Source organism: Giraffa tippelskirchi, chromosome 13, assembly GCF_054371585.1.
Source record: "Giraffa tippelskirchi isolate mGirTip1 chromosome 13, T2T-mGirTip1v1.2.pri, whole genome shotgun sequence".
Classification (NCBI taxonomy): Eukaryota; Metazoa; Chordata; class Mammalia; order Artiodactyla; family Giraffidae; genus Giraffa; species Giraffa tippelskirchi.
This window is the reverse complement of record NC_137287.1, coordinates 120,114,205-120,139,747: the sequence shown is the minus strand read 5'-3', so window position 1 is coordinate 120,139,747 and position 25,543 is coordinate 120,114,205. Positions and strand designations below refer to the sequence as shown.

The 25,543-nt window shown below is 50.2% G+C and overlaps 1 long non-coding RNA gene across 1 annotated transcript in view; it reads right to left on the bottom strand.

The window, feature by feature from the left end:
• The window catches only part of LOC145533256 (uncharacterized), a 62,836-nt gene extending 38,945 nt beyond the window's left edge, over window positions 1-23,891 (bottom strand). Inside the window, exons 1-2 of the long non-coding RNA XR_014073947.1 lie at window positions 23,614-23,891; window positions 5,619-5,791 (exon numbers count right to left, since the gene is read on the bottom strand). This is a non-coding gene — a long non-coding RNA (uncharacterized LOC145533256). The remainder of the gene's footprint in view (window positions 1-5,618; window positions 5,792-23,613) is intronic.
• Between the last annotated feature and the right edge of the window lie 1,652 nt (window positions 23,892-25,543).

Genomic DNA, 25,543 nt, shown 5'->3' with positions numbered 1-25,543 from the left:
GAATTGGGTGACATCACGGCGGCTGGGGTCCGAGACGTGACGTGAGGGCAACCCCGAGGGGCCAGACCCGGCGTGTCTGCAGGAGCTTCCCCTCCGTCTGCCCACCAAAACCCCGGGCGCTGCTTTTTCTGGCCTCCAAGAGAAGATGGATTTGGTGGTTGTGGGAAGGAATTAGCTGTTAATGGTCTTGCTGTAAACAAAGATCAATTTCCAATTCTATGGATTTTTGAGTGGAGGGGGTTTAAGGTAAAAAAGATTCATACATTTATAAAATACTTCTAATGGGATTTGGTGGAGCCATCCCTAGCACCCTAGAAGAGCATGTAACCAAGGAAACGCCGGAAAAATTTCCACACCCCTCTGAGCAAACACTGTTTCAACTCTGCTCTTTTAACACACACACACACACACACACACACACACACACGCACAGCCGGTTCCTCTGAAATGCTTTCAGCTAAAAGTCTGAAATTTTCAAGTTGATTTCCTGGGCCCTTCCATTTCCTTAAATATCAAAAATGAATTGGCAGGGGTTTCCATGTCTGAACTGGCCCTAGAAAGAGAGGATGAGAGAGACTGAAACAGCTGAGAAGTGAAGGCAGTGCTGTGCAGTAGGGCAGAGCCAGGGACACGTCCCGAGCCCCGAGTTCGAATCCTGCCTCTGCTCCTTTCTACTCGGGCCATGCTGGGGCAGGTTCCATCTTGTTTCCTTAAGGGAAATGGAGATAGCGATGCTTAGCTTTTCACACATGTTTCGGGGAGGACTGAGTAATGCTCCGTGTGTAGACGGATTCCGTAAACAGAGTGATTGTGAGGATCACACATCAGCTCATGCAAAAAAAATACAGCTTTCATCTGCTCCCACTTCCTCTAACCCCTGGCTCAGAGCACGCTGTCCCAATATCCAGACCCTGGAGACTTCGGGCCTGAGAGGTGGTGTCTGTCGAGACGGCTCAGTACTCCAGAGCCTCAGGCCCAAGCTCACATTTCTATTGGGATGTGTCCTACAGCTAAAGCCTTGCCTCTTTGTGCCTCGGTTTCCTCATCTGTCATGTGGGGGGTGGGGAGAAGGTTGACCCCAGCCCAGCTGTCAGGACCTAACAGGATATTACTTACTAAAGAGTGAAATCAGCCCTCAGCGGGATGAGAAAGCCAGTGAGGGAATTTGTCCCCAGAAGTCCTTGGAGGGGCTCCAGACTGGCCCCCACAACTGGCTCTGGCCCTGTGGCAGCTGGCTGGGCTGAGATATGGCGGCCTTTATAAAAACTGTGGAGCGGGGCTCAGGTCTCTCTGCAGACAGAACTGCGGGGAAGCTGACCTTTAGAAGAGGCTTCCCATCCGTGACAGTCCATTTGCACATCCTGAATGACATGTCAGCTTCTTTGAGTGGTTTCTAGTGCCTGCCCCTACCTCACCCCCTCCAGCTCAGCACCGTCAGCATCCTTGGCCGGGAGGCTGGCTGGGCACAGCAGGATGTTTAGCTGCATCCCTGGCCTCCAGCCACTAGATGTCAGTAGCATCTCCTGAATCATCCATCAATCCCATAGTTGCCTTTACCTTTATAAAACATATGCTCCTATATGTAAATGATACACGTTACTGCTTTTCATGCTTCGAACTTCATATGAATAAACTGTATCCATAAATAACAATAAAAGACTATGACTTTCTCACTCTAAAACGATGGTTTGAGATCTGTCCATATTAATAAATGTAACCGTAGTTCCGTTTCACTGCAAATATGGCACAAGGCATTTGCCGGTCCTCCTGTTGATGGACACTACATTTTCCTGTTATATGTGTGTACACACAGTCCTGAGATGAATATCTTCAGCACGGCTCCTGAGGTACAGCCTGGGGCTGGAAATAGACTTTCTAGATACTAGGGAGAAGGAAATGGCTACCCACGCCAGTACTCTTGCCTGAGAAATCCCATGGACAGAGGAGTCTAGTTGGCTGCAGTGCATGGGGTTGCAAAGAGTCAGACATGACTGAGTGACTAACACTTAGGAGTGAGGTCAGCTGCATGCATCTCATTAAACCTCACCCCTGTTTATGCCTGCCTCTCTCCCTCTGCCTAAAAAGGACTGTGGGGATCACCCACCATGGTCCCACTCCCCCTTTCTGGCTGGTCCACTGAGCCACAGGTGGTGGGACCCACGGCCCTATTCTCAGCCCCTGCTCCCATCTGCCACTGCCTCTTGTGTCCCCTACACTACCTAGGACCCGGAGGGCAGGACCGGCATCCCAGGGCCCCCAGGCCCCAAGCACCAGGCGCTCACAGGCCCACCCTCGACGTCAGCTGAACGAACTCCACGTTCTCCTCCAGCTGCCTGGGGAGGGGTTGTTATCAACCCGGCCACAAAGGGGAAGAATCAGAAGCTCAAAGAGGTTAACCCAAAGTCATTGCAGCACCAGAGTGGCAGGAACCCAAACCCAACTCAAAGCCCACGCTCCTCCTGTCATCGCTCAAACAGGCGGAAATTCAAAGTCATTTCTTCCAATTTTGGAAGGAGCTTCAATGTGTCCTTTGAAGGAGGGCTGGGGGCTCGGAACTAAGCTAAACCCAAGCTCTGAGGCTAGATGTGGAGAATTCTCTGTGGGGAGACAAGCGGCTTCCTGCTCCTCGCCTTCCCCACCCTCACCTGGCCCCTGGCCCCAGGATGCCCCCACCCAGGGACCTCATTTGTCTGTAGTGGAGGTGGCCTTGCATCTCCAAAAACCGGAAAACCAGTGGATGCTGTCTTAGCTCTGCTCAAAGCCAGCATCTGGGTTGATACAATTCACCTACTTGGTCCCCTTTATCGTGTGGGGAGAGAGGCCGGAGGGCCAACTGTTCTGGGCCGTTTACTCAGAGAAGACCCCCATTTAGACTTCTGACAGTATCTGTATCTTAGATGAGTAATCACCGACCTTTATATGAAAAGCATTACCTAAACACAAAAACCCTAAAATCTACCACAATCCTAATATCCCTTTTAGCTTTACTTTTTTTTTTTTTTTTTTTAAATTTTAGGGCCTTCCCTTGTAGCTCAGTGGTAAAGAATCTGCCTGCTAATGCAGGAGACACCGGTTCGATCCCTGGTCTGGGAAGATCCCACTGGCTGCAGGGCAGCTATGCCCATGAAACTAAGCCCGTGTGCCACAGCTGTTGATCCTGTGCTCTAGACCCCAGGAGCCATGAATACTGAAGCCCTTGAGCCCCAGAAGCCTTGCTCTGCAACGAGAGAAGCCACTGCAATGAGACACCTGCACTGCAAAGAAGAAGAGCCCCTACTCACTGCAACCGGAGTAAAGCAGGTGCAGCCGCGAAGACCCAGCACAGCCAAAATAAGTCAACAAAATTATTTTAAAAGTTTTTAAATGGTTTTTGCCTTCCTCAGCTTCTGAGAGGCCCTGGTTAGCTGTCAAAATCAAGATGCTTCCAGAGCTAAACAAAAGCCAGTTTATGCAAGACCCAAGTCCATCACAAGGCAATTAGGGCACAGACAAGCCTTCGTGACAAACATAATCAGTTCCATCCCCACCCACCTCCAAGTCTGGAAGGGGTAAACACAACATCAAAACAATATGAAACAGAGGCCCTGTGACTTCTTTGGGTCCCAGCCCTTCTGCCCATCTCACAGCTGCTCAGGGCCTCTCTCCATGGAGATGTGCAGAGACGCACACAGCATTTCATGTCTATCCACAGGGATTCCCAAACTCCATCCACGGACCACTTAAGTCCCCTAGAAGCCTCAGACAAGGTTTTTGGAAAAAGCAAGTTAAAAATAATAGACATGTAATTCATGATCCATGTGATTGTCCCCCAGCGGTAATGGTTGAGTGTATTCTGTAGGCCCCAGACTCAGCGGCTGGAGGCACAGCCTCTGTGTGAAATGGATGTGGGTCCGATGCCTGTCTCTCTTAAGCAAATGACATCACCGTTCAAACGGAAGCACAAAAGGACCAGCCTCTCAGAGCTGTCAAGAGGATACAGTCAATGCCTGTAAGGTGCATGGAGGGATACCCTGAGTGCCCCACAAATGCTAGCTCTCACCAGCACCATGGGTGCCTCTCCTCCGGGGTCCCTGAGCCTGGGGGTCAAGCCCAGTGCTGACCCGCTCTGGCCCCCCGGGAGGACGCTGGGCTAAGCTCCAGGCCGCCACTAGAGGGCGCACGTGCCCTTCCTAACACACAGCCCGGCCGGCCTCCCGCTTCCGAGGAGCAGACCCTCGACCCCGTCGCTGGAGCCGGCCCCGAGCCTTCCTACCAACCGGAGCCTGGGTGGGCTGGCGGTGGGGTGGGGGCTCGGCGCCCCACTCCCGCTCGTTTCCCCGGAACTTTGGACAAGCCTCTGATTTACTGCTGAGTACAGTGGCTTGAGATCTCTTGAGTCAAAGGCTGGTCCTCTCCCCCTTCCCGCCCTGAGCATCTTCATTTGTTGCCGTGGCTCCACGTGCCCGGCCTGGGTGCTCCGTTTGAACGGTGGTGTTATTTGCTTAGAGACACAGGAATTGGACCCACATCCATCTCACACAGAGGCTGTGCCTCCAGCCACTGAGTCTGGGGCCTATGGAATACAGCTCAACTACTACCTGGGGGACAATCACGTGGATCATGAATTACACATCTATTATTTTTAACTTGCTTTAACGGTCAGGAGGGGCCAGACGGTTTTCCTCACTGGATGCTTCATCTCCCAAGCCTACCTCACAGCGAGGATGCTCGCCTGACCTGGTTCTGGTTAAGGGCATGAATATGCCCGCTGGTGGGGCGGGGGCTTCTGGAAAAGACTCTGCTTCCTGACCGCTTTACAGGCATCCTTCGGCCTCAAAGCTGGCGGCCACCTGGAGACCGTGAAGTGACGGAGCAGAGAGACAGCTGGACCCCCTGCAGACTCCCTGTGCCTCCTGGAGTGCTCTGATGCCGTCACCCGCCTCGCCCGCCCGTGGCTGCCCACTGCTGTGAGGACAAAGCCCAGACCGAGACCTCTCACGCCCTCCCTCCCTCCTCAAGGGTCTCCTGACCCCGCCTCCCTCCCTTCCATCCCGCTGCCGCAGCAGCCTTCTCTGCTGCTCTAGCATGCAGTCCATCCCCGCCTCAGGGCATTTGCACTTGCTAATCCCTCGTCTGGAAAAAGTTCTTCGTTCAAATCGCCAATAGCTGGCTCTCCTCCGCCTCGCCTTAGCCAATAGCTGGCTCTCCTCCGCCTCGCCTTAGCTCAGAGGGTCCCTCCCCAGAGGCGCGGCCCCTGAGTGCCTGCTCCTCCAGGTGCCTCGTTCAACCCCTTCGGGGCGGGAAGCACGACCTGCCATTGCCTTGTTGATTTACGAAGCACCTGCTTACTGACCTTCCTCCCAGTGAGCGCCTGGCAGACACAGAGCAGGTACACGAGTGACCCGCAGTAAGTGAAAGAAAACGTTTTCTTTTGGGCTAGGCATCCTGTTCTTGGCAATTATAAAATCCCCCACCAACATCATGGGCAGAAAAACCAACCAAATACGAACCACCAGACAAACTCTGCTCTGGATGCGGCAGGCGGAGGCCCGTCTCCCTCCTTCCCCACCTCTGCCCTGCCTCCAGCACACACGCCACCCCCGTCTCACCGCCACCCTCCCCAGACATCTCCTGCGTACCTCTGGGTGTCCTTCCTGCCACTGACACGCTTTCCCGGGAGGAGCCCTCTCTGTGATGAGGTCGTGAGTGTCAGCATCTCTCCCGGGGGTGTTCATCCAGACGAACGAAGGGACGGCTGTCCACGAGGCCTCTGGGCTCACACGTGAACCTGGACTTCCCCAGCCGATGGTTTCTGGAAAAGCAGATCAACAGCGAACTTTCGCAGAGCTCAGGTGCGTCAAAGGGCGTGCTTTTAAAAGGGAAGGCTCGCCGAGGCAATGTGAATCGGGCCCCCCGTCACGCGGTTGTCTGGACTCAGAATTTGCTCATTGGGGTTCCTGTGAAAACTCGCATGAGCCCCTGCATTCACAGAGAGCCCCGAGTGGCTGAGAGGCCTGGCCCTGACGTCGCACGGACCTGCGTGTGAGAACTGGCACAACCCTGAGTTAGCTGTGTGGCATCTGCTGGTCAGTCAGCTGCTCTGGGCCTGGGTGTCCTCCTCTGAAGGTGGACATAACAACTGGAGCTACTTGATGGACATGGGGGCTTCCCAGGTGGCTCAGCGGGTAAAGAACCCACCTGCTGTGCGGGAGACACAGGAGATGAGGGTTCGATCTCTGGGTCAGGAAGATCCTCTGGAGGAAGGTGTGGCAACCCACTCCAGTATTCTTGCCCGGAGAACCCCACAGAGGAGCCTGGCGGGCTACAGTCCACGGGGTCACAAAGAATCAGACACGACTGAAGCGACTTGGCACACTCGATGGACTTGCAGAGAATGTGTAATCGAACGTGTAAGGCTGGCACATCTTGAATGCGGTAACTGTTCTCTTTGTGGGGATCAGAAGTGGCTAGACCATTAGAACAGGAGCCTGCGTGGCTGTGTGGAATCTGTGCACCCATCTGTCACGGTCAGGCACCCGGGCTCTGATGCAGAACATCGAAGTTCCTCTCTTACAAGCTTGGCAATTCGCTCGTTTGCTTTCTGCCCTCAGACCCCATGCACGTGTGCAGTCAACAGATGTCTGCCGCGCACCCTCTAGGGGCTCGACCCGGCTTTGTCAAGTGCAGCAGGACAGAGTGGCCATACGATCTGATCACTAGCTCCATTGCTCACAGCTGTGTGACCTTACAGGATACCCACCCTCTCTGTGCCTCTGTTTACTTTACTTTTCCAATGGGGATAATAATAGTTCCTACCTCATGGGGGTGTTTTAAGAATTGAGTTGCTACATTCACAGGACCTGGAACGATGCTGGGGAAGCAGTGATTGGTATTCCTTGTTCTCTGTCAGTCACTCTTTGTCTGGCTCTTTGGGGCCCCATGGACTGCAGCCTGCCAAGCTGCCCTGTCCTTATCCCCGGCTATTTTAAAAGCATGCTTGACTTTCCCGAGGGCTACACAGGAAGGCCTTTGAGGAGACACGCTCCTTGAGAGCTGAAGCAGTGCCAGTTAACATCCACCGAGGACTTTTTCTCTGCCCACGTGCTTTGTATCGAGGGTTGAGTAGCTTTTTCTCAAAGGGCTTGATAGTAAATCATTTAGGCTTTGCAGGCCAGCAGCAAAATTGAGGCTACTGGGTAGGTTCTTATGTAACTATTTAAAATGTAACTATTTAAAAATGAGGGTGAAGGAAACATCCTCAGGTCAGGGGCCGTAGAAACAGCAAGGAGCAGGGGGACGGAGTTGGTCTGCCAGGAAACCGCGTTTCACCTTTGAACCCCTACAACACCACAAAGTGAGCAAGCACTACTATTCCTTTGAACTGTGGTGCTGGAGAAGACTCTTGAGAGTCCCTTGGACAGCAAGGAGATCCAACCAGTCCATCCTAAAGGAGATCAGTCCTGAGTATTCATTGGAAGGACTGATACTGAAGCTGAAACTCCCAATACTTTGGCCACCTGATGGGAAAAACTGACTCACTGGAAAAGACCCTGATGCTGGGAAAGATTGAAGGCGGGAGGAGAAGGGGACGACAGAGGATGAGATGGCTGGATGGCATCACTGACTCAACGGACATGAGTTTGAGTAAACTCCTGGAGTTGGTGATGGACAGGGAGGCCTGGCGTGCTGCAGTCCATGCGGTCGCAAAGAGTCGGACACGACTGAGTAACTGAATTGATTGACTACTATTATCCCCACTTGGAGATGTGAAAACATTGTATTATAGAGGTTGAGGGAGTTTCCTATGGCCACACCCCTGGTAGATACAAAGGCAGGACTGGAACCCAGCACTGTTCCCCTGGGGTTAAGCACGATGCCTTCAGTGCTACGTCAGCACACACAGCTGACCTTCGGCCTCTACTGTTTAACAGCCAGCATCCTGGTGGAGCCGCCTACTTCCTCTCCACTTGATCTCCGGAGGCCCAAAGCCGCTCTTACTACTACACAAGGGTAGTGGCTCAGAGGAGCATGAAGATACAGAAAGGACTCACGCATCTTACGGACACAGCAGTGTCCTTATCCCTGGTTGATGGAACCTGGGCTGTGCGCTATCACTTTATTGCTTCTCAGCATCAAACCTGCTCCTCTTTGCCCAGCTCTGGGACACTGGAGCTGGACCCCGTCAACGTTCCCCCTCTGCAGGCTGGCTTGATGATGGCAGGCTGGTTTGGAAGAGAGAGCTGGTGGGGTCCTGTGATTCACAGTCAGAAACAAAGCCTTCTCGTCCTGGTTCTGGGTCTTATGATGGTTCTGTGGCCTGGATGCCAGCAGATCCACGTTCAGGCCCGTTGCACTCACCGAGCAGCCCTCATAGACCAGGTCTGGCTCACACGCCCTGCAGCACATTTCCAGACCGTCAGCAGGACCGTCTCACCTGCACCCTCCCCAGGAGAGGGTGACGCTCCGCCTGCGGGTCAGGGGCCTCTGACGCTTTCCCTGTTCACCCTCCCTCAGCCCTGGGCACTGCTTTCTGGACTTGCCGTGTCTGTATCCTTTAAACCTGTTACCCCTTCAGTAGGGAACTGCCTTTTCCAAAGCTCTATACAGTCAGCAAAAACAAGACCGGGAGCTGACTGTGGCTCAGATCATGAACTCCTTATTGCCAAATTCAGACTGAAATTGAAGAAAGTAGGGAAAACCACTAGACCATTCAGGTATGACCTACATCAAATCCCTTATGAGTATACAGTAGAAGCGACAAATAGATTTAAGGGACTAGATCTGATAGACAGAGTGCCTGAAGAACTATGGACGGAGGTTCGTGACATTGTACAGGAGACAGGGATCAAGACCATCCCCATGGAAAAAAAATGCAGAAAAGCAAAATGGCTGTCTGAGGAGGCCTTACAAATAGCTGTGAAAAGAAGAAGAGAAGCGAAAAGCAAAGGAGAAAAGGAAAGATATTCCCATTTGAATGCAGAGTTCCAAAGAATAGCAAGGAGAGATAAGAAAGCCTTCCTCAGCGATCAATGCAAAGAAATAGAGGAAAACAACAGAATGGGAAAGACTAGAGATGTCTTCAAGAAAGTTAGAGATACCAAGGGAACATTTCATGCAAAGATGGGCTTGATAAAGGACAGTAAATGGTATGAACCTAACAGAAGCAGAAGATATTAAGAAGAGGTGGCAAGAATACACAGAAGAACTGTACAAAAAATATCTTCACGACCCAGGTAATCATGTTGGTGTGATCACTTACCTAGAGCCAGACATCCTGGAATGTGAAGTCAAGTGGGCCTTAGGAAGCATCACTACAAACAAAGCGAGTGGAGGTGATGGAATTCCAGTTGAGTTATTTCAAATCCTGAAAGATGATGCTGTGAACGCATTGCACTCAGTATGCCAGCAAATTTGGAAAACTCAGCAGTGGTCACAGGACTGGAAAATGTCAGTTTTTATTCCAATCCCAAAGAAAGGCAATGCCAAAGAATGTTCAAACTACCGCACAATTGCACTCATCTCACACGCTAGTAAAGTAATGCTCAAAATTCTCCAAGCCAGGCTTCAGCAATACGTGAACCGTGAACTTCCAGATGTTCAAGCTGGTTTTAGAAAAGGCAGAGGAACCAGAGATCAAATTGCCAATATCCGCTGGATCATCGAAAAAGCAAGAGAGTTCCAGAAAAACATCTATTTCTGCTTTATTGACTATGCCAAAGCCTTTGACTGTGTGGATCACAATAAACTGGAAAATTCTGAAAGAGATGGGAATACCAGACCATCTGACCTGTCTCTTGAGAAACCTGTATGCAGGTCAGGAAGCAACAGTTAGAACTGGACATGGAACAACAGACTGGTTCCAAATAGGGAAAGGAGTACATCAAGGCTGTATACTGTCACCCTGCTTATTTAACTTATATACAGAGTACATCATGAGAAATGCTGGGCTGGAAGAAGCACAAGCTGGAATCAAGATTGCCAGGAGAAATATCAATAACCTCAGATATGCAGATGACACCACCCTTATGGCAGAAAGTGAAGAGGAACTAAAGAGGCTCTTGATGAAAGTGAAAGAGGAGAGTGAAAATGTTGGCTTAAAGCTCAACGTTCAGAAAACTAAGATCATGGCATCCAGTCCCATCACTTCATGGGAAATAGATGGGAAAACAGTGGAAACAGTGACAGACTTTATTTTGGGGGGCTCCAAAATCACTGCTGATGGTGATTGCAGCCATGAAATTAAAAGATGCTTACTCCTTAGAAGGAAAGTTATGACCAACCTAGACAGCATATTAAAAAACAGAGACATTACTTTGTCAACAAAGGTCCGTCTAGTCAAGGCTATGGTTTTTCCAGTGGTCACGTATGGATGTGAGAGTTGGACAGTGAAGAAAGCTGAGCGCCGAAGAATTGATGCTTTTGAACTGTGGTGTTGGAGAAGACTCTTGAGAGTCGCTTGGACTGCAAGGAGATCCAACCAGTCCATTCTAAAGGAGATCAATCCTGGGTGTTGATTGGAAGGACTGATGTTGAAGCTGAAACTCCAATACTTTGGCCACCTCATGTCAAGAGTTGACTCATTGGAAAAGACCCTGATGCTGGGAAGGATTGGGGGCAGGAGGAGAAGGGGACGACAGAGGATGAGATGGCTGGATGGCATCACTGACTCGATGGACATGGGTTTCGGTGGACTTAGGGAGTTGATGATGGACAGAGAGGCCTGGAGTGCTGTGGTTCATGGGGTCACAAAGAGTCGGACACGACTGAGCGACTGAACTGAAATGAACTGAGAAAATACTCAGATGATGGGTGTTGACACATAATGAATCAGTCGCTCTACAAAGAAACGCAAAATTTTATTCAAGTCCAATTTGACGATTATAACCTTGTAAGAGCATCTCAGAAAGCTCTGAGAGTCCACCCATTGGAAGTCCAGGCACAGTCTATATAAGGTTTTGAGACAGAGAACTGTATATTAAATGACACGTGATTGACAGTTGACACGATCCAGATCTAAGCATCTTGGTAGCCCCTTACAAGATCAAGAAGGAATGTTATATTTTAAGGAGTTGTTATATTTTATATACTTTAATGTTACATGTTATATTTTGTGTTGTTATGTTTTAACAACTTTTCTTTTTTTGATGTGGACCATTTTTAAAGTCTTTATTGAATTTGTTACAGTACTGCTTCTGTTTTGGTTTCTTGGCCATGAGGCATGTGAGATCTTAGCTTCCCAACCAGGGATCAAAGCCACACCCCCTGCCTTGGAAGGCCAAGTCTTCACCACGGGACCGCCAGGGAAGTCCCCGGGAGTTGTCTTGGTGATGCTAGGATCGTGTCGCTCTTTATGGCTGCGCAGGGATTTCTGCCGATGGGGGAGGTTTGGTCCACGCACAGTGCAGATACACTGCGCACCACCCTGGGGAGAAGAGCCCAAAGGGCAGAGAACATTGTTTAGGCTTAATTTTTTCTTGTCTTACTATAACATATGAATTTTATTTCACACAGGTGTGGCTTCTGTCCCTGACTGGACCCCAACAGCTAGAGGTTGTTTCCATCTGGGGACTATTCTGGGTAAAGCTATTATAAACATTTGGGTACAGGTCTTTGGATGTATATTTTCATTTCTTGGGGGTAAACACCAAGGAGTTGAATTGCTGGGGCACAGAGTAAGCATATGTCTCACTTCATGAGAAACAGCCAAAAAGTGTTTCTCTACGTCTTTGCCAACACTACGTAATGTCTCTCTTCAGACCCATTAAATACCACCTAGCGAAGAGAAGGAAGGAATCGATGATCAGCGCAATAACACAAACAAATCTCAAAAACAGTCTGAGCAAAAGAAATCAGGTGCAGAGGATTGCATACCATTGCATTTCCATTTTTACAAAGTTCTAGAATGGGCAACAGTACCTAGAGTGACAGAAATCAGCCCAGTGACTGTCTAGGTCGTCTATGATGGGGAAGGGGTGGGAGGCTGCAAAGGGACATAAGGGACCTCTGGGTGAGAAAAATGTCCTTTATCTTGAGTGAGGGTGGTGGTTACATTTGCCAAAATTCATTAAACTGCACATTACAAATATGCATTTTACTGTATGTTGAATTATATTTCAATAAAGTAGATTTTTTTAAAAAAAAAAAAGGATGTCCTGTTACGGCATGGATACTGGGCAGTGGGCTAGGTTCACCCACCAGCCAGGTGGAATGGTCCCAGATGCATTATTCAAATGTGTACTTCAAACAGGCGACCGTGGTGCTGACTGTTCAGGGTTGGACAAAGCCCGGCAGCGGGTGAATTCTACGTTTCTGACACACGTATCAAAAAGGGTGGGAAGTTCTTCATGCTTGAAGAAACTGATACTAGAAAAATGAAGATTACACTAAAAACTTGGGTCTAAATTTCCTAGTAACAACAACAAATGGTTGCTTCATTCTGACGTATAAGATAACACTGAGAAAAGTGTTTAAAAACCTTTAAAAAGGTTAAGATGCAATAAAAGGTATAAGCTAACTTCTTACAGTGAACAACAGAATGAATTCAGGATTCAGTGTTTTCTTTGGGAGTAATTTTTTAAGAGCATAATATAAACAACATCCTTTACTCATTTGGATTTAAACATCACATTTGAAATCAGGTTATAAAAAGGGTCATTTCAAGGCTGGATCAATTTTCCCAAAAGACACACTTAACCTTTGGCAGCTCTTGTTTGAAGCAGTTAATCCTGTTGTTACCTTTATTAACGACGCTCTCCTTTGATTTTTTTAAAAATATATTTATTTATTTATCGGGCTGTGCTGGGTCTTAGCTATGCTGTGCATGGTCTTCGATGGGCACTGTGGCATGCTGGGTCTTTAGCTGGGGTGTGTGAACTTATAGTTGTGGCGTGTGGGATCTAGTTCCTCGACCAGGGATCAAACCCAGGCCCTCTGGCACTGGGGCATAGGGTCTCAGCCACTGGACCACCCAGGAAGTCCCTCCTTTGATTTTTGAAAGGACCAGCTCCCCCAGGTTCTGGCTTGTCAAAGTCTTTGGGTGGAAACTGAGTCATTTTCCAGTATTGCTTTTATCAGTTTCATGGAATTCTGCACTTTTGGCAATATTTCTAATTTCACTTTGTAATTGATATAATATTGCCTGGTGTTTGCGACATTCGACATTGAGGACAAGCTTGACTAACAAATTTGAATAGGTAGAAACAAACAGCTGGTATGAAACAAGAAATAATGGTTAATTAGGAACCAATTTAGAAATGCCCAGTCCATTTATGAATACACTTGTGTTATAGTAAACTTCTGCTTCACTACACAAATTTATGCAGATTACAGGGACCCTGTGTAGGTGCACAAAAGAACATATATGTGATGGCTGGATCTCTAGCAGTCATTTTGGAGCATGAGGCAAAAGGTCACATTCTAGGGATAGTAAGTAGAAAGTTGAAAGGGATCTGAATTACTGAAGACTGTGGAACCACTATACCATCTGGAGAACCTACCTCTAGATTTCTTCTGAGTGGCAAAGAAATACCTCATTGTAATCCTAACTGACCCCAAGTTCAGGCCAAATCCAGCTCTAGGAATCTGGTTCTATAGTGAAAAGTGGTAGTTGTATCCAGTGAAGAGGGTCTGGGTCTGCTCATGGGACAATCTGGGGCCTGGATGAAGCTTCCTTTAAGCTCTCTCACCACTCAAACAAGACCAAATCAATGAGGGCTTATTAGCCTCCTAGGGACCAAATGGACCTGGAGTCAAATGCTGTTTACCCCAGACAGTCTTCAAAAGATAATTAAATGCACAGGCCTTCTGCTTTATTGACTATGCCAAAGCCTTTTGACTGTGTGGATCGCCACAAACTGGAAAATTCTGAAAGACCAGACCACCTGACCTGCCTCCTGAGAAACCTGTATGCAGGTCAGGAAGCAACAGCTAGAAATGGACATGGAACAACAGACTGGTTCCAAATAGGGAAAGGAGTATGGCAAGGCTGTATACTGTCACCCTGCTTATTTAACTTATATGCAGAGTACATCATGAGAAACGCTGGGCTAGAAGAAGCACAAGCTGGAATCAAGATTGCTGGGAGACATATCAATAACCTCAGATATGCAGATGACACCACTCTTATGGCAGAAAGTGAAGAAGAACTAAAGAGCCTCTTGATGAGAGTGAAAGAGGAGAGTGAAAAAGTTGGCTTAAAACTCAACATCCAGAAAAGTAAGATCACGGCATCCAGTCCCATCACTTCATGGGAAATAGATGGGAAAACAGTGGAAACAGTGTCAGACTTTATTTTTGGGGGCTCCAAAATCACTGCAGATGGTGACTGCAGCCATGAAATTAAAAGATGCTTACTCCTTGGAAGGAAAGTTATGACCAACCTAGATAGCATGTTAAAAAGCAGAGACATTATTTTGCCAACAAAGGTCCATCTAGTCAAGGCTATTGTTTTTCCAGTGGTCATGTATGGATGTGAGAGTTGGACGGTAAAGAAAGCTGAGCGCCAAAGAATTGATGCGTTTGAACTGTGGTGTTGGAGAAGACTCTTGATAGTCCCTTGGACAGCAAGGAGATCCAACCAGTCAGTCCTAAAGGAGATCAGTCCTGAATATTCGTTGGAAGGACTGCTGTTGAAGCTGAAACTCCAATACTTTGGCCACCTGATGTGAAGAACTGACTCATTTGAAAAGACCCTGATGCTGGGAAAGACTGAAGGCAGGAGGAGAAGGGGATAACAGAGGATAAGATGGTTGGATGGCATCACCAAATCAATGGACATGAGTTTGAGTAAACTCTGGGAGTTGGTGATGGACAAGGAGGCCTGGCGTGCTGCAGTCCATGGGGTTCCAAAGAGTCAGACACAAATGAACAACTGAACTGTACTCAGCTGGGTGTGGTCTCAAAAGTAGGCTGAAGACTGGTTCCAGCCTATTTATGCTTCCTGCAGTGGCCCCTGTAGACCTTTGAGGGTGAGCCTATCCTACTCCCATCCCAGACTCGGAGTATAAAGACTGTGTCTGTCCTGTTCAGAGTGGATCCCCATTTCCAGGAAGAATTCCTAGGAAATGTTTGAACCTCAGTGGATTTTTATTAGATGCCCGAATGAAGGAGTTAGAACATGAGGCATGTAGGTAACTGACTTTCCAGGTAATGTTCTGATTAGAAAGAAGGGGTCTATGGTTTGGAGGATGAATAAGCAGAAATCTAGAGAAGCAAGGTCTCTTAGAAACATTAAGAATTTAGTCAGGCTATTACACAAGCAAGGAGCCCACACAGTCTCTACTGGGCTCTCCAGGGGCCCCAAAAAATCATCTAATTACAGAACAGCACTAACAGTTGAGTGCTTTAAAATGCTCTAAAAGGCTATAGTTTCACATACATATTTAGTCAGCCCCTACTGTATTCCCCTCAACTACATTAAAAGACGCTTGCTCCTTGGAAGGAAAGCTATGACAAACCTAGACAGCATAGTAAAAAGCATAGACATCACTTTGCCAACAACAGTCTGTATACTCAAAGCTATGGTTTTTCCAGTGGTCATGTATGGATGTAAGAGTTGAACCATAAAGAAGGCTGAGCACCAAAGAATTGATGCTTTTGAACTGTGGTGTTGGAGAAGACTCTTGAGAGTCCCTTGGACTGAAAAGAGAGCAAACCAGTCCATCCTAAAGGAAATCAGTCCTGAATATTCTTTGGAAGGACTGATGCTGAAGCCCCAATACTTTGGCCACCTGATGAGAAGAACCAACTCATTGGAAAAGACCCTGTTGCTGGAAAAGATTGAGGGCAGGAGAAGAGGGCAACAGAGGATGAGACAGTTGGATGGCATCACTGACTCAGTGGATGTGAGTTTGAGCAAACTCCAGGAGATGGTAAAGGACAGGGAGGCCTGGCGTGCTGCAGTCCATGGGGTCGCCAAGAGTTGGACATGACTGAGCGACTGAACAATAACAATAATCTTTTAATAGCCCTATAATAGAGCATCTATTATCACAGTGCTTTTACAGACGGGGAAACTGAGGCTCAGAGCAGTAAGTGACTTGCCGTAACAGTGACACTGGCCCTCAGAACACAATAGCACAGAGTGTCAGAGCCAGCTGGGACCCAGAGGAAGAACCCACCCCCAGCAGCATGAAAACGCAGCGGCTGGGATGTGGAAAGAGGAAGCCATGCACCCAAGGTCACACAGCAGGCAAGGGACAGCATGATCGAGGACCAGGTCCTCCCTGGCCCGCTCCAAGGCCACGGGGGCTGCAGCCTGTCCTGCGGGTGCAGGTGGGTCATGGACACCCCAGAGCTGCACTGTTCCGCTGAGTGACCTGCCCGTGGCTGGGGAACCACGGGACCAGAGCGTCCTCTGGAGGAGTTCCATCAGAGACAAACCACAGAGCCAGGACGGCTGCCCCCCTGAACTACAAAATACACATAAGGCCAGATCAGCTCAGCAAGCTTTAGCCCCCAAGAGGCTGAGATGCAAACTTCTATAAAGTGGGCACCGATTCCGGGCCCCATCCTGGGAGAATCTGACACTACGGGTCAGAGACAGGGCCCGGGAGTCTGAATTCTAACAAGTAAATCCTTCTCCCATCCACGTCATTTATGTGGCAGGTGGCACATGGCTCCGACGTGGAGAAAGCCTGGTTGGAGGGAGAGGTGATGAGACAGAAGTGCTGCAGTCCTGCAGAACTGACCGCAGTGGCCGGGGCTGCAGGTTGCCCTTGCTGGGTGCCACCTGCCTGCCTTTCTGACACTGTCCTGTCTCGGGGGATCCTCCCACCCCCACAGCCCTGAGCTAGAAAATTCACCCTCCTGAGGTGCAGGAGGCCAGGGGGGTTAGTTAGCTTGTCCAAAGTCATCCAGGTAGTAAACGGAATGGTGCAGCTAGATTTGGAGCCAGGCAGCCTCACTGCAGAGCCTTTAAATATAAAGCTTATTATCAAATGGCTTCTGGGGACACGGCGATTCACAAAGCCATTCTCAAAGCTTCCCAGGTTGCCAACACTTGGAAGGGGGCAAAAAAGAAACTAAGGTACTGAGGACTAACTACATCTCATATGCTTTTGATGCAATCTCTGTCAGGTCTCACAACAGCCCCAGGGGGTAGGGATGACTGCACCCATTTACCACACGAGGACACCCCAGAAACCCAGAGGTTAAGAACATGCCTAAGATCATAAGATTTGATAAGTTTAAGATCCTATCAAGGTGATGTCAGGGTTGGTCTGGCCCCAACTCAGTACCTTTATCCCAGTGTCACTGAAGCTCATCACTGCCACAGTTTCCCTGAACCTCAGAAGATCATAGGCTCTGTATCTGTCAGCTTTTGCTGTGTAACAAAACATCCCAGAACTCAGTGGCATACTATAAACATTTATCCTCACATTGAAAGGTCTGTAGGAAAACTGACATGGGTTTTCTCCATGTGTGTTTATTCTGGGACCCAGGGTGAAAAGAGAGGCTATGATCCAAGAGTTTGTAATGTCCACAGGTAAAACCAGAAGCTACCAGAAGGACAAGCAGAAATATGAGATTACTCTTGCAGTCTAGGTTCAGAACTGGCAAATGGTCACTTTCACTCCCATTCCATTGAATGAAACAAATCATACGGTAGCAGCAATGGGGCAGGAATATACTCCTTCAATAGAGGCTTGAAAAAACAGGGAGAAAGAGAAAGTTTGCTAAAAACCAATCTACAGGCTGATCTGGAGGATCTGAGTGCTAATGACCCCCTCTTCCCTGAGATGTTTTCAAATACTCTGATACCAGGATGCCAAATGCTTAATCTCTATGAGGGAGAAGAGAAGACAGGAATTCTGGAATAGCAAGACAGGCACTGTAAGTGAGGCACACAGACAAGATGGAATACAATAGGGAACGGTGGGGACTGCGGCAAACTGGAGCACACAGACCTGCCCAGCGGGCAGCTGCTCTTCAGCTCCTGCAGACTGCTGATGGCAATGCGACATCTCCGCCGACTCTGGCCATCCTTGCCAGCTTGGGCCTGGCTCCCAGGCATCCACCGGCCTTCGTGGCAAAGATAAGGCTCCTAGAAGCAACAAGCTAGGAGACATTTGCTGCCCTTTTTTGCTGTGTTGCACACAGACCTTCTCAGCCCTGCTGGATATCTGCCCCAGGCCCCTCATTACACCTCGATGGGCTCCTTCCCCTGCAACCCAGGAGGCTCAGGCCGCCTTCCTCCCCCAGAACTCTTCACTGCGGGGAGGGGCTGCCGCACAAACCCATTCATTATTAGTGCAAAAATAGACAGGTTTGATCAAAAGAGATTTGAATTATCACTAATTGGCCTGAAAGTTCAGCAAGATTGCTTTGTAGGAGGAAGCGGAGGAGGCGAGAGTAAAATGTTAACCACGGATTAAACAGCCTGGAGCAGAAGTAGGCAACACTGGGGGGTCAGAGCTGGGAAAGGACCCAAGTGCCCGCTGCCTTGAAGACCCATGCCAACCTGAGGACGTCAGGCAGGATACCAGGCCAAAGTCTGACTCTGCCCCAAGTCTGCTCTCCCACCATCGGGGCGCAAGTCCTCTGTGTTAGGCTCCCCTGCAGCAGGATTTGTCCCCTTTGCAAGTTTAACATGCAGCCCTCTTTTTAGAATGGAAACAGCACCCCAACATCTGGGTGGGCCATCCCACCCCAGCTGTCACTGTATGCGATTGGCTAGGACTGGCTCCACTCCCAGATGAGAGGGAGGCTCAGGCCCACTCATCCCGGTGGGTGGGAACCTGGTTCACAGCTTCTGTCTGCCTCTCATGGAGCAGGATGAAGGCCTGGGGATGGAGGAGCCACCTCGGCCTCCAGCAATGGGAGCCTGCCGTCAGCGCGGGGTCACTCACAGCCTGTGCCCAGCCGGACCAGAGTCTGAGCCAAAGAAAAACAATCACTCAGAATGATCCTGGCTTTGTTTCAGAATCTGATATTTTGCCTTGTGGCTATTTGCCATAGATTTGTTTGTTTGTTTGTTTTGGGCATTGATTCTGATTTTTTTAAAAAAATATATTGCATTCAAATCTAACTTATCGTGATCACTGAATTTCAGGGTGTCCCCTTACATCTTGTGCTCAAGGTGAGTGCCTCACTCTCCTTACCCCATTCCCGGCCCTGGTGCTTGCAGTCAGAAGGGCCGGGGTCCCTCTTGGCTCAGCTGCTTACAGACCTGTGTGACCTGGGACAAACTGCATAGCCTCTCTGAATTCCAAGCAGCTCACCTGCAACGCAGAGGTGGCGATACCTGCCAGGCTGGATGAAAGGAGATAATGGATGTGAATACTCCTTGCAAACCGTGGTCACTGAATATAAGGGGCTCTTCCGTCTGCACGTGCCCAACACTGACCATGTGAGTTCACCTAGGGCTCGGCACTGGGCTAAGAGGATAACGTGCTTTATCCCACTAGAGCCTCACCACAGTCCCCTGGGATTTTGGCCAGAGGAAATAAACCCTATGGTTAGAGTGGCCCCGTTTTCCAGATCAGGAAACAGGCACAGACAAGGGCTACTCGGCAGTGAAATGGTCAGATCCGGGTGGAAGTGATAAACTTAGAGCGTCAGGAAGGAGGCCTCGTGCCGGAGACTCGGAGCTGAGCTGATGTCACCAGCATCCCCATCACAGTGTTCCGAGGCTCGTGAACTTGCTTTGCTTGTGTTGCTTTTGATCCGTTTTTACAGTCGTGCACGCTCAGTCGCTCAGTCGTGCCCGACTCTCTGCGACCCCATAGACTGTAGTCCGCCAGGGTCCTCCGTCCATGGGATTCTCCAGGCAAGAATACTGGAGTGGGTTACCATGCCCTCCTCCAGGGGCTCTTTCCAACCCGGGGATCGAACCTGTGTCTCCTGCATCTCCTGGATTCTGGCGGATTCTTTACTCACCAAGCAACCTTGGGAAGCCAAAAACGACATGGTGTCAATAAACTCCTTAACCAGTGTTCAAGTTGAAGACATTAACCTACATGTGACCTTTAATATAGTTTTACTATTTTATGTAGTTTGTATGTATGAAGTTTTCATTTAGTTTAATAATACTGGACAGTAGTGAAAGGTTTATATTCCAAAGTTTAAAAGTTTATTTTTTTAAAAAAGACTGGGATTTGAATACCTGCTTCAAGTATTTCTTGTGTGATCCTGGGCAAGTCAGCTAATTTCCCAGCTCCTCTGTTCTTTTATCTGTGAAGCAGGCGCCATGATAGCCATCCTAGTTACTACCTGGGGTTTCTGTGAAAACGAGCTGGGATCACAGGAGAGCATCTGGTGAGCGGTCCAGGGCCTTCCCTGGTGGCTCAGATGGTAAAGAATCTGCCTGCAATGCAGGAGACCCAGGTTCAACCCGTGCATTGGGAAGATCCCCTGGAGAAAGGAATAGCAACCCACTCCAGTATTCTTGCCTGGAAAATCTCATCGACAGAGAGGCCTGGTGGGCTACAGTCCACAGGGACGCAAAGAGTTGGACACAACGGAGCGATTAACACTTTCACTTTCCAAGGCCATACACGTATAAAGAACTGGAAGAATCAGATCTATAGCTAAGAGATGGGATTGGTATTTGAGGGGTAGAAAATAAATAAAATAAGACAACTGATGATCAAGGTGAAACACGTCCAGCTATGGCAGGCTGGCTGAGAAATATGAGGATAATTAGGGGAGAGATGATATCAGCATTTAGAGATCCTGGTAAACAACCCATCACTCTATAAGGCACATGCGATGGGTTTTCAAATCACAGGATAACAAGGACCAGAGGGAAGCTTGGTGCTTAGATGTCTAGTCCAGCTGAGTCCTCTCCTCCCCTACCTGCCAGGCTCCACCCCTCACCTCCAGGCCATCACCTCTGCCTGGACCTGAACCTCTAGATGCCACCAACGACCTCCCCCTCAAAGGGCGCCTCTCTATCCAATCTTCCCCCTGCACAGAGGATGGGGCAGACCTCGTAAAAATCAAATCTGATCATCTGCTCCCTCGTTAAAAAACCCTCTCAGGACTTGCCACTGCTCCCAGGCTCTACCCCAAATGCTTGCTGTCATCCTTCCCTGCGGTCTTTCCAAGCTCACCCTTTGTTGCCCGTGTTCCATCATATCCCACTGCCTAGTAACAAGACACTGGGCACCTCATGCTACACCTCTAAGCATCTGGCCCTGCTACTCTCTGGTTCCATCCTCAAGACTCAGCTCAGTGCTCACCTCCTCCAGGAAGCCTTCCCTGAATCCCACCCATAGGTTGAACACCTCTCCGTGTACTTGTGGCTTGTGTTCATCTTACCATCAACTATACAACTAGAAATAATCACACACACAGACAGACACACACACACACACACACACACACACACACGGGGACTAGGATACAATCCTCTTTGGAACAGTACTGCTGGCAAATGCTTATCAGTTGTTTACTGTTTGCCAGACCCAGGGCTGAACATGGGGCTTCCCCGAGGGCTCAGTCGTAAAGAATCCGCCTGCAATGCAGGAGACTCAGGAGATGTGGGTTTGGCCCCTGGGTAGGGAAGATCCCCTGGAGAAGGAAATGGCAACCCACTCCAGTATTCCTGCCTGGGAAATCCCATGGACAGAGGAGCCCAGTGGGCTACAGTCTGTGGGGTCACAAGAGTTGGACACGACTTACTGACTACGCACACACAAGGGCTGAACACTGAGTCCTCCTCACTGCCCTTTGAAGCAGGCGATAGTATTATTCCTGATCAGAGAGGTCAGGGACCTGGTCAACACTACTCAGTCACTAAGGGACAAAGACAGAGGAAGTCAGACCCAGGTCCGTCAACCCCCAGTACCTGGCATAGTCCTTGGCCAACGTCTACTGAATCGAAGTGCAATTCTGGGAGCGAATAAGCAGAATGAAGGTCTCTGTGAAAATGTCTTGCTGAGTGTAGCCCGGGAGGCCCTGCGTTAAATCCAGGGCGGGGCTTGAGCGGCCTCTCCCGCTGCAGTGCCCAGTGCTGCCCTCCCTGACAGCTGCCAGCTCTGTCCTAGCAGGGAGCCCTGCCCTTTATACTTGGAACATCTTTCTCGGGGATCTCCAGGGAGTAGCTGAACCTTGCAGAGATGGCCCCCACGGGATCTGCGTGGGTGGGAAGGAGTAGTGTCTATGCTCCTACCCTTCCTCCTTGCTATGGGCCATATCTTTGCAGCAACACGTGAGGGTGGGGCGACTCAGATACAGTTGCTTTATGCAGCCAGGATCATACCAACAGGTATCAGTCAGGACTCTTGCCATCAAACTGAACTTATGAATCCATATAACTATTGAGCACAAAATTATCAGCTTCAGGAATGGCTGGATCCAGGCGTTCCAGTGATGCCACTAGAACTCCGTCTTGCCCTCTCAGCTTCAGGAACGGCTGGATCCAGGCATCCCAGTGATGCCACTAGAACTCCATCTTGCCCTCTCTCCCCCTCAAGTTTTAGCTCTGCTTCCCTCTGTGTTGGTCTCACCGTCAAAAAGACTCTCCCAGCTCTTGTTGCCAGCAGCTCCTAGTTTGCCTATTGCCCATTCAGCCCATTCCTAGTAGGACCCCTTTATCCTATTCTTATATAAGCCCCTAAACCAGGTGGCCTGACTTAGGTTTCCTGCTCATGCCTGAATCATCAAGGTAGGTCAGAGGCAGAGTAACATCCACTAGCCAGGCTTGGGTAATTCGGCCAGTCCTACTGTGGGCATGTGTGAGGGGACTGAGGGGGATTTCACCCCCACCCAAAATGCCGGAACTGAGGGGAGAGGGGGCAGCAATGCCCACCCCCCACCCCCAAGGAAATCAAGGCCTTATTTTCAGCAGTGACCGGGCAGAAAAAAATCAACAGACATTTATGACAAAAGGTCTTCCTTCTGCAGTAAATTTCTCAGGCCTGAGCCCACGTCAGGGACCCCAGGACCCCAGAATTCAGGATTCTCATGAAGTGGGCCCTAAAAAGTGACATAACGCGCAAGACGCCTGACTTGTTTATGACGGCAAATTTCCACACGCCTTCTCGTGTGTCTGGCTAAGATGATATCAGAATTCAAAGACTCGGGAGAGCAGAAGCTGTAAAAAATAATCTTCTATTAAGCCTCGCACTGTCCTGACTGCCGTGGCATTTGGAAGAGGAAACCAATGCCTCCCCTTTGGAGATAGCAGCTATTTTCCAATTGCACTGACAAAAAAGGAAGACATGAAGTAAAGTGACATTTACGTGCTAGGAGAAGCATATTTTCTTTCCTACTCCAAAACCATTTCAGGAGCTGGGGAAGGGGGGGGTCGTTGGTGGATGCCACCCCCACCGTCTTTTAGGCTATGGGAGCATCTGGCGGGGGGCGGGGGGGGGCTGCCAGCCTCAGCAGCGGAGCGGGGGTTCAGCTTCCATGCCTCGTGCTGCCCGCACCCCCACCCCCATCTGCTACTCCGCTCCCCACAGACTGAAATACCAGCCTGTTTCAGCTCAGAAACGTGGAAATCCAGAAAAGCAAGGAGGGGCGGTAGGAGGCAGGAGAAGCGATGACTCACTTTTGGACCGCTGCCTCATCCGCCTGCTGCCAGGGGGAGAGGCAGAGCCGGGTGGGAGGAAGAGCTTGGGAGTCGCAAGGACCTGAGTTCAGAAGATGCCTCTACTGCAGGCGGGCAAGAAGCCCCGGGCCACTCACCCTGCTGAGCCTCAGGTTCCTCATCTGTACAATGGGGATCGCGCCTCTCATGGGGTCAGTCTAAAGGGTACATGGCAGCTGGCCCAGGGTGGCCTGAAGGAGGTTGATCGTCTCTTTCTCCTCCTGGAAGGTGGGGCCGCAGCCCCTGCAGCTCCATCAGCATCGCTCCCTTCTGTCTAGACCAGCGCCCAGTGGCGCTCAGTTCCCGTCCAGGGGCCTTGAGAGCCAGCGGCTCAGCTTCCCAGGCAAACTCCTCCTGCTCCCACCCAGCGCTACTTTGACCTCTAGCACATTCTCCATCCCCAGGCTCCACCCACGCGGGTGGTTGGCTGTTTCTGCCCTCTCCAGGGCTCTTTGTACTCAAGGCCTTTCCTCTCCCACTCCTATGTCTCCCAGGGTTAGCTCCTCCGCATCATTCCGCCTCTGCTCAAATGTCACTTCCTCCAAGAAGCACTCCCTGACCACCCTGGTGAAGGGGGCTGTCCACCCCTTAGTCGCTTTCTAGCTCATCTCTCAAAAGCAGTCTCGTTTATTTGTTGATCTGCTTATTATCCCTCCCCCAGGAGAACATGAGCATGAAGAGGCAGGGGACGTCCCCGTCTTGCTCATCTCCATGTCCTAGGGTCCAGTGGCCTGCCTGGCGCAGGGCAGGCACGCAAACATTTGGGGAGGGAGGGAGAAAGGAAGAAAGGAAGGAGGCCAGAGTGAGGGAGGAGGCACGGAGAGTGAGGGAAGGAAGTCGGAGACCCGGCCCTCACCTGACTCGAGAGCCTCTGGTCCTCTCACCCGGGGCCCTGGGCCCCTCCACCCCCCGCCCTCCACTGGACTCCAGTGCCTGGTTCTTCCTCTGCGTAGACGGCTGCCTAACGTAAGACACTCCACCGTAGCGCTGCCTCCTTCCATGTCACGGGGGCCAGTCCGGCCCACAGATAACACTTCCACGTCACGTTCTGAGCGAGCCAGCAAGCGTAATGTCATCCATCTGTCAGTTCTGCCTGCCCCCCTGTACGTCCCCTTCTGGGAACAGGCCCCTGTGCCACCTCAGGAGATCCGCCCTGCCCCACTCATAGCCCCTCTAGCTCTGATGGTGTCATCCTGAGCCCCAGCTCCAGGGCTGGACATGTGACTGGGTCTGGCCAACAACAAGGAAGCATTTTCCGAGCCACAGTGATTGGCTAGGCATGGTCATGTGACTCCAGCTAGAGCCACTGATGTGGAATCCAGGACTCTTCCTGCACCTTAATTAGCACAGAGGCATTGTCTCTCTGCCGGAAATGCCAACCCAGGTAGATAAAAGTCTGGAGCTGACAGCCATCTTCCCACCATGGGGGCACAGGCTGGCTAAGAATAAAGCCAGCATTGAGGGCAGCAGAACCCAGAGACAGGGTCTGATGATGTCGTTTGAGCACCTGGATCCAGCTTTACCTGAAGTAGGAAGATTCCACCCCTGGAAATGTCAGTGGCTCAAGCCAATAAATTCCCTTTTGTGCTTAAGCCAGCTGGAGCTGTACTTATCACCAAAATGGTTCTGACCCACAGAGCATTGGTTGGTCGTGGGATAGTCAAGACGTGAGGCAGCCAGGGGGACCGTGGGCAGCGTTTGACCTGGAGAAGCAGCTCCCCCCCGGCTCCTGAGCGGCTCTCTGCTGGAGGGACCCAGTCTGCCTGGAGCACCCTGCTGCCCTCTCTCCAAGAATCAGACAGCCTTCAAGTCTTTCAGGGTGAAAAATACATCAGAGGTAGTTAGTAGTCACGTCTTTGGAGGAAAAAGACTTCCTCAGCTTTCTTGAAGGTGCAAAGAATTTCCAGCACGCAGGAGGCCTCCCACCTGCCATCCGTTCCCAGGCCTGGATCAAGCATGCCTCTTGGAGGCTGTGTGCACTCAAAATGGTACCCGGGGGCCGGCTGGGGCCAGATCCAGCTCTCTCCA